At 37.9% G+C, this 9,100-nt stretch overlaps 1 long non-coding RNA gene across 1 annotated transcript; it reads left to right on the top strand.

The window, feature by feature from the left end:
- The first annotated feature begins 2,906 nt into the window (after positions 1-2,906).
- On the top strand, positions 2,907-3,202 carry LOC103626679 (uncharacterized). The gene is made up of 2 exons (XR_002261975.1): positions 2,907-3,018; positions 3,103-3,202. It is a non-coding gene; the product is annotated as an uncharacterized lncRNA (long non-coding RNA).
- Positions 3,203-9,100: the final 5,898 nt, after the last annotated feature.

Below are 9,100 nucleotides of genomic sequence, written 5' to 3'. Positions count from 1 at the left end.
TCCTCAACGGGGAGTAGGTTTGCAAGAACCAAACCTCGGTAAAACAAATCTCCGTGTCTCACTTGCTCATTCGCTTGGGATTTGTTTTGCGCCCTCTCTTGCGGACTCGTTTCTTATTACTAACACTAACCCCGGCTTGTAGTTGTGTTTATATTTGTAAATTTCAGTTTCGCCCTATTCACCCCCCCCTCTAGGCGACTATCACTAAGTTTTTTAATGATTATTGGTATACTTACATCACATACTTAAATTACATTCTATAGACTCTTTGATCTTGTGGTGTTTGTGCAGGTCCAGAACATCTGCGCTAGAACACCTAAAAAAGAAGTCCGCCAAAGATTTGGTTAGTTGCTTCATGCTTTCTCTTTTTCTCTCTTAATACTTAGCTCTATTTGATTGATCCGTGCTATACTGCTATATGCTCAAACAGTTTTCTCTATGTTCCGTGCTACAAAAGGATTTGTCAACCCTACAATCAGAACACAGTATACCAAACATTAAACAACCATCAATAGAACGACAAGCCTATTCAAGAATAGAAAAACACCCATAGCGGTGATTCATCTACTAAACTGGATCACTTACTGATAGATGTAGATGTCTTCCCCTTCTTTGAGCTTCTCGCTACAAAAAACAACAAAAGATCATCACACCCTCTTTCCACATGAGGCAATTAATAGAGAGGCCTGAATCATAACAATACATAAGGAACTGCTAGCAATTAACCATTAGAATTAGGATATCTCCTTCCTCTTATCCAAATGTAATATCAGTAAGTGGATAATAAATAATAGTAATACTTGCATACCAATTATCACCTTCAATGAACTACGGTTTTTTATTTTTCAAAATTCTTCGGTCAAACCCTTTACTCAAAATATGATGACACAACATCGGTCCAATCTCAATGAAAACTTACCTTCATGACAGCCCAAATGCTAAAATGTGAGTGATACTCTGCTAAGGTCATATAAAATAGACAAACTGCAAGAAGGCTCCACTAAATCATCCAAACAACGTCAGCAATAGAGAGTTCTGTCTCTTTGATGTTTCTGTTGCAACTTTATCATACACCAAGCTACAAAATAAAGATGATGGCAACAGAAAACTTAGTGGCCAGGAAATCTGCACGGTACATCATGTGAATATATTTATTTCATTGGCAATCGAGTGATTTCCACAGTACCTCATGTCATGCAAATTAATGCCACAAACGGACCTTGCCTTCCCAATAGGATCAAAATAGTTGGACTCCAAGAACAAAGCACGACAGCCGATAAAATAAGTAAAGGGTTTATCTAAAAAATACAAAAAAAATAAGTAAAAGGTTAGCCAACATTATTAGAGCTCAAAATAGTCCTTGCAAATTAATTGCATAAATAATTCAACATGCAGAGGTTTAAAACCACGTCAGCTTAGTTCTATTGCACGATGGAGCTACACAGTAATTTTATAGGAAAATATAAATTCTAAATGATAAATGTCAACCTAATCCTAATCCAAAAGAACAACATGGGACATGATCTAATATGAACACTATTATTACAACTTTGAATAAGGAACATACAATCTAAATAGGCAGTTGTACTGCACGGAATTCAGAAAGCAGTGTACAGCTGGGGCAGATAAAAAAACTGTTCGAGCATTAAGATGACTTTATGGGACAATTCGATGCATATGCATGAGCATCTTCTACACATTTCACAGTTCCCTTACTCACGAATGGAAACAGTCTCAAACAACTAAGCCTGACTAACAATAAATGTACGCATATATGTACTTCTTGTAAAATTCGCTGCAACAATTGGTTCTCAAACTTGGCTTGGAGGTACCATTCAGGCCCCTAAACATCCATGACATTTGGTAAACTTGTCTGTTAACTATGCAATGAGGACTTGGACCAGCTGGTGGGCTCCACATGATAGGCGAGAGCAGGCATCCTCTTCCTTCCCTACCTCTTCGTCCTCCAACCCAGACTTGCCATGGTGGCCTCTTTCCTGGCTGCCAAGTGTACTTACTGACGTGCTTCTGGTGCCTGACAAGTCATGCAATGCTATCATTTGTGAAAATGAAAATGAGCCTACTAAATCTTCTGATGTGGTTGAAACCAAACGCGTGGAAGGTATGAAGCCATTATTTTCTGGGTATCCATATTATTTCTTTAAATGTATTATTCTCCTTAAATGCTAATTATAACCGGCATGGGAGTTAAATGGTCACTTTCATAATTCTTGAGCAGCATTAGTGCCTTCATCTGTTGGCACGATTGTCACGGCAGAACAGAAGGACAATGGACACCGTGCTTCTGGTGAGTGGCATGGAGATAATGTGCAAGTCATTGGACAACAACAGAAGATCTACATAATTAAAGTTCCAAAGTTTGCCGGTGATGATCTCTGGAATAAGATCCAGGCTGCGCAGGCTCACTTAGACCACCTGACCCAAGAAAGAGATGCGATTAACCGTCGTAGGCAAAAGCAAAAGGTAATAATAACCTTCCAAATGTATTTTTTTGAACCAAACCTTTAAATGACCATATTTCTTTTTCTTTGCTTCTTATTTTTCTGAACAAAAAAATATTGCAGGATGTATGTGATCAATACAGGGAGAAGCTTGAGGCAGCACGTAGAGAAGAGTGGGAAGCTAGGAATACACTTGGAGATAAGAAGAATGATTTAAATAATGTACGTTCGGTCCTAGGGAAATTGCACCAAGCAAATTCAGTTGAAGAACTTGATGAGCTGGTAAGTTATGCAATGTTGTACCTACTTTGCTCCCTTCACCTTAAATTGCACTATTCTTTAAATCTTATTTCTTTTCTTTTTCTTGATGTCTTATATTGCGAAGAAAGAGAGGACTATGCAACATGAGACCATTTCTTTGAAAGAAGAAAAGCTTTTAATTAAAGAGATTAACGAATTAAAAGCCCAACGAAAGCAGCTATCCACCACTATGGGCTCAAAGGCAGAAATCAATTAGGCATTTGACCAAAAAGATCACATTCATGAAAGGCATAAGGTATTGAAAGCAAAAAATTCTAATTGTGCTCTTAATACCATTTCATCCTTTATATATTGACTGGTTTTTCTTTATCATGTCTAGGTGTTAAAGAAGGATTCTGATGTTTTATTGACCAACCTGAAATTCCTAGAGGAAAACACAAGAAAGATTCAAAAGTCTTTCGAAGATGAAAAAACAGCTCTCAGAAAATTAACAGAGGAACACCGAGCAACTAATGAAATACGTCAAAAGGCCTACATTGAATGGACTGAGCTTAGATCAGAGCCCTCCTAGAAGGTACAGATCTTTAGTTGTTGCAGTTCTTGTTCATTTGGTTCAAGGTGCGATTTATTGAATATTCAGTATATTTCATTTTACACCATTCACAAATTTGAACAATATCACGTGGTTAAATATTCAGAAGTGTGTGTTTCCCTTCTCTCATACATGGCCCCTGTATGAGAGATTTGGGGTTGTATGGGGCCTTCTTTTCTCTCTTCGATCAATGAAACACAACTCTCCTGCGCTTTCCAAAAATATTTTTAGAAATATAAAGTAGTGGATATAATGGTGTATTGGATACATGATTAGTTTAGAAGATTCCTGGTTACATGGAAAGAAAGGTTAACTGATGGTTTAGGAATAACATTACACTTTAAGTTTCATCAAGTCATCACTATCAGTGATGTGGTCCTCATTAATGTCACTTGTTATGTGCCTGTGCTCATGTTATCAGAATCTTATTACTGATTACCAATGACGAGAATTTTCTATGTGATATGCTGCTCCTGCTTCCTGGAGGCAGGGGTGTTTTCACCTGCCAACAAAAAAGTAGTGTCATCACTTATACAGTCAAATTTCTTGTAGGGAAGCATGTGATCTGTAGTGTTTAAAATTTGCTCATTAGTTATCTAAAAGCTGAACAAGTTCCTTCGCATTTGTTTTGGATTGCAGAATGAATACTTCTTCAGGTACAGGGATGACCAGAATGCAATAGAAATTTTCAGAGCTAATGGTGATATAAATGGACTTAAATCACACTGTAATAGTCAGGTAAATCGCACAGCCTGTCTTCAATATGTCTGCAGTTAATATATCATTTTTTAGTCTGGTTTGGCTTCTGTTGATTGAGCTGGTGTGACATTGCATATGCTTTTTGCTTATTAAGGAACGATGCAAGTTTGTACCATTCATGTTTGCTAGAAATTAGAGATATGGCATTCCAGACTTTCTATGCTTCAAGATCTAAATTGTTCTGAACAATATAAAGTTCCACCTTAAGAAAACGAGTATAATATTTTGATTTTGCATACCAGATTCTTTGTGCTGCAAGATTGTACATTTGTTAATTCTGAATGTGTTGCCTGCAGGAGGAACCGACTATGATTGAATCCTACAATAACAAGAGAACAGTTGGCTGATCTGGTGGCAAAGGAGTTACATCTACGCTAACCATGGTATGTAATAATTGTGCTTATTTTTCCATCGCGCTTTATTGCAGAGGATGAACACGATGTTGCCTGCAGGAGGAACCGACTATGATTGAATCTTACAATAACAAGAGAACAGTTGGCTGATCAGGTGGCGAAGGAGTTACATCTACGCTAACCATGGTATGTAATAATTGTGCTTATTTTCCATCACGCTTTATTGCGGAGGATGAACACGATGTTGTCTGGTTTTGGTTGCAAAAGGATAAACCACATGAGTGCCCAGTTTACTCACAATACTTTGTGGTAACAGAAACCATTGCCTTGACTAATTGTTATAAAAGATGTTCAGCTGTTGTTGATTAGCACTTGACTAAAATATTATTTTGTTGATTTTGGGCAGCTCAAGGTCATTGGTGATGGTGGTGATCCAAATGGCCACTATGACAAGGATGATCATCAATGAGGCCTTATGTCGATAATTATAATAACAACTTTGTGAAACATGGTTTTGCCCCATCTTTGCAACATCATATTGTCCTATAGTATTGTAATTGATAAGTGTTTGAGCATGATGCAGGTTAGGTGGTGTTCTACACCTACGAATTATGCAATCACATATAGATTGTTTCTATGGGTTTTTAGTCATGTACTGTAGCGAATCTTTATTACTGGCATACAACATCTCACAACAGTTCTAATAATGAGCAATAAACTGATATGTATTTACTGGTTTTGGTGGTAAGCTTGAAGTTTGCCGTGTAATATGAGCTTAGGCTCAAAAAGCTACCAGAACTTACATGTTATTGTCTGTGTTACTTCATTTGTGTCTAGATGAGTGACTTTACGTTGCAAGAAGAACATTTACCATGATAACTTATGTACAAATAAGTTATACAATTATAAGTTATTGTGATATATGTTTCCGTTGCAAACTCACCTAGTGTATATATATATATGGTTGGTTCGATCGTCATCATGGCACCAAGTGAGCAAAGTGAGAGAAACGAAACAAAAAACGAAGTTTGTTTCGGCAATAATTAAGATACTGCTTCTTCTATCTCCTAATCACCTTTCGTTGTTGTTTATGGGCAAAAAAGAAGTGACCACTCTTTTTCCTTTACGCTCTACCACTACAACTGTACTATTTCATTGGTCATGAGATATAAACTAACTGAGGCCCTATTTATCCAGTTTTTTAAGAAACCGATTTATAGAAATTAAATTGGCTACAAACATACCAGTTTATTACTTGGTTTATAGAAATTAGATTGATGAAAAGCTTTCTGATAGCAGCACTTGGTGAATGAGACGACTAAAGAAACGATATCTTCCCTGCGATAGATCCAATGTGGACGGGTCTCGCTCAATTTCCGTGTCGCGATCGTCATGAAAAGGAGGGACACGCAAATTTTAATCCGTATCATGATCACTTGCATCTAGTGTTATCGTCGATCAACCGGAGACAACAAAAAAGAAAGAAAAGTAGCGTAGCACGCAGTATCCACAACCGGCCGAACCCAATGCTCCGAGTCCCATCATCATGGTACACACTATGCCAATAGACTCGATCGAAACCAGATTGATGGCGATATTATTATTTATCTGCAAAATCTGTTTGGCAACGATATATATATATATATATATATATATAACTGATCTCCTTCCGTTCCAATTTATAATTCGTTTGACTTTTTATGTCGGGTTTGACCGGCTCATCTTATTCAAACTTTTTTGCTGGAAAATGGAAAAATCAAAGCCATACTCAAAGTATATATTATACGCTAGACCATATCGCAACAAAAACTTAACAATAATTATGAAGCATTTTAGTATAACCAGCCGGTCAAACTTATGATAAAAGAGTCAAACGAATTATAGATTAAAATGAATTATAGATTAGAATGGAGTGCTTATATTACAGGAGTACAATGGTACTCCCTCCGTTTCTTTTTAGTTATCACTGGATAGTTAAATTTTGCACTATCCAGCGACAACTAAAATGAAACGGAGGGAGTATTCATGTAGTTTTTATAATCTAAAAAAGGTTTAGAATCGGAGACCTTTTCTAAAACAACTTTTATAGAAAACCATCTCGAGTGGCCGGCCGGCGTCGTCTGCCACAAGCTTCTCGTGGCTGGCACACCTAACAGATTGGCATACGCCGTATCATATCGTGCACGCCCATAAGGCCATAAAAATACACTTGAAGAAGGTCTACGTACGGCTCAGGAAGATTTCCTGCGGCGCAGGTCACTGTGAGCCACAGCCAGCCACGAAGGAAGAGGGAACCTCCCCTTTCCCCCCCTGTCGACCGGCCCAGGTACATGACCCCGACAGGGACTGTGTGCGTCGTTTGTCTGTGGGGGCTGGAAAGATCGTGGCTCAAGTAGAATCGCTCGCGAACAAATAAAAACCGGCGGCGCACAGTGCTCCGGCCGCCTCGCTGAGAACTCTTTGCTGACGCGAGCGCACCATATTGTTTATCGATAATTCGATATCAAATTGAACTAGCATATTCTACTGTGTTGTAGCACGTAGTAGACTTTTATAAAAGCCACTCGGCAGAACATGCCTAATGTACCGTGAAAATATATTAGGCTATATTGTGGCCTGCGCTAGTGCAAAAGAGTTCAAAGCCTACAACACATACAAATTTTCGTTGGTGTTTTCAATTAACGCGCGCTAATGAAAATAAATAGGTGAGGTAGGTTTAAGAAACCGCCAGTGAAAATTAGATTATCACTGGCGGTTTCAATTACCACGAGCCAGTGAAAAATAAATAGGTGGGGCCGACTTATGAAACCGCCAGTGAAAATTAGATTATCATTGACGGTTTTGTTATACCAATCGTCAATGAAAATAAGTTTTCACTGGCGGTTCTTAACCACCCGACAGTGACCTTAGTAGTATGAATACCTTTTGGTCCTCCCCGATAAGAGCTGTAGCTCACAGCCAACTTCCATTGAAGACGATGTTCGAGGTCTAGATTTCACAAAATACAAGGAGAGAGATTTTGTTCTTCATTTTTTGGAAGAAAGTTGTTATGAAAGGTTGGTTTATGTCTCCAATGTTAATTTTTGTTCATTCTTGCTCAATTTTAGCCACATTTTGGATATAGGGTTTCACCATATATGTGAGAGAAAGAGTATAGCTAGGTTATTTTCTCTATTTCCTCAAATGTGGTAGCTTAAGATGGTTAGATTTTGTCTATCCTCTCTCCTTTTTCATGTTTAGTTCTCAAATCGATTTATCCATGACCTATTTAGTTTGTTAATGAATGGTGCATGTGTTGTATGGAGAGAGGGAAGATATGTTTGGTAATTAAGATTTTTTTATTAGTTGCTATGAAAGGTTGGTTTCATTATGTTTCAATTGCCAATTATTATTCATTTTTGCTCACTTTTAGCTACATTTTGGAACTCGGCCTTCACCATGTGTTACAGAGAAGAGTATAGCTAGGAAAGTTTGGTTTATGTTTCTCTTGCCAATTTTTGTTCATTTTCCCTCTATTTTACCCATATTTTGGATATAGGGTTTCACCCCTTCATCCTTCCCGACAGGAACTATAGCTCGTAGCCCAACTTCCATTGGATGGCCAGATTTCACAAAATACAAGGGGGTAGGTTTTGATCTTTATTTTTTGGAAGAAGGTTGCTAAGAAATGTTGGTTTATGTTTCTTTTGCCAATTTTTGTTTATCCATGATATATTTAGTTGTTAGGAAATGTTGATTTATATTTCTCTTGACAATTTGTGTTCTTGTGTGTTTATGTTACTTTTTTATAGGTGATGATGGAGAGGACATCCTGGATGTATAACTTATCAAAGCTAGATCCATCATACATATCCGAGATCTATATGTTTATTGATGTCGCTACGAACCATGCATGGAGAACAAAGACAAAGCACATATATTGTCTATGCATGGACTACCAAAAATGTTGTTGTATTTGACGATAGAGAACAAATCATATCTCATCTGGTATGCCAAGGATTTATGAAGGATTACATAATTTGGACAAAGCATGGAGAGGGTAGCTCATCGCCTTATACAACTGGAAACCCAGCGAACTTCGATGACAGATTTCAGGTCGTTCACAAGATACAACAACCTCTTACACAGAGCGAACATGTAGTGCTAAATGTTACTGATCAAGGTTACGCTAGAGGAAATGAATGTGATAGAACTCATGTTCTGCCAAATGTTATGAATGAGGAAGATGCAGAGTACGTTGTTAGAGGCAATATTGTGTTGTCATACAAATCCATCGATGTTCTTTATGAAAGATATGGAGTCCCTGATGAAGGCAGCAGAAGAGCCTTTGTACGATGAGTCTAAGGGCTGTACAAATGAGTTCATGGCGCTCCGGTCTATGCTAAAGCTATTGATGTTAAAAGCTAGATATGGTCCGTCTGATGCTAGCTTCGATATGTTCTTGAGTACTATCGTAGACATGCTTCCAAAGGAGAACAAAGTGCCAGCTAACATGTATTATGCAAAGAAACTAATCAGTCCACTCACTATGGGTGTGGAGAAGATCCATGCGTGTAGAAATCATTGTATCCTTTATCGAGGTGATGATTATAAAACTTGGAGAGCTTCCCAAAGTGCGGTGCAAGTAGGTACAAGACGAATAAAGACTATCGAGAAGAAGAGTGTGTTGTATC

Source organism: Zea mays, chromosome 5, assembly GCF_902167145.1.
Source record: "Zea mays cultivar B73 chromosome 5, Zm-B73-REFERENCE-NAM-5.0, whole genome shotgun sequence".
NCBI classification, from domain to species: Eukaryota; Viridiplantae; Streptophyta; class Magnoliopsida; order Poales; family Poaceae; genus Zea; species Zea mays.
Note: the sequence above shows the minus strand (reverse complement) of the source record. Positions and strands in the feature narration are given on the sequence as shown.